Below are 677 nucleotides of genomic sequence, written 5' to 3'. Positions count from 1 at the left end.
CTGAGTCAATTACTTTGAGGATGCAAAGCAAGGACCAGAATTTTGACACTTCCATTTTGGATTATTTCATGAGAAAAGCATCATTGAGAGTTTTGTTCTTTGGAGGCTTAAATTATGTCAGACAGTGAATTACCTCATCCTTTAAGATCGATAAACCACTTCAGGCTTGAGCACTAGGTTCCTCTTTCAAGCCATGAATATAATGAGATGACACAGCAAACGGCCTAGAGAAGAACATAACACTAAGAACAGGAAAGTCATACCAGCTGAATGTCAATACCATTAGCATTTGTTAGGGATAAAAGCAGGTACTATAGCAACTTTGGAGATGCATCCAATAAGTAAGTTCTTACATATTCTGACCTTCCAATTGTTCTATTGTGGGGAATAAATGAGTTAAATGTAAAGTATAAAGGGCAGAGTTTGTTAGTATTTATACAGTCTGGAAAATATATTTGCTACCAAGCTTTGATAAATACTTGCTAAATTTCTAGATCCCATGCCTGTGCTTGTTTCTGAAAAATACATGGTTTGTTTTGCCACTAAAACAGAGTGGGAATAAAAGCTCAAGTGCTATTTTATTGTTTAAAGTTAGATAAAGAGATGCAGACTTTATAAGTTGGCTTTCCTTAATAGAAAACTGTTGATTTGAGCTGTGCATCCACAGTAACATGGCG

This window comes from Hipposideros armiger, unplaced genomic scaffold (assembly GCF_001890085.2).
Source record: "Hipposideros armiger isolate ML-2016 unplaced genomic scaffold, ASM189008v1 scaffold_257, whole genome shotgun sequence".
NCBI classification, from domain to species: domain Eukaryota; kingdom Metazoa; phylum Chordata; class Mammalia; order Chiroptera; family Hipposideridae; genus Hipposideros; species Hipposideros armiger.
This window is presented reverse-complemented; position numbering follows the sequence as displayed.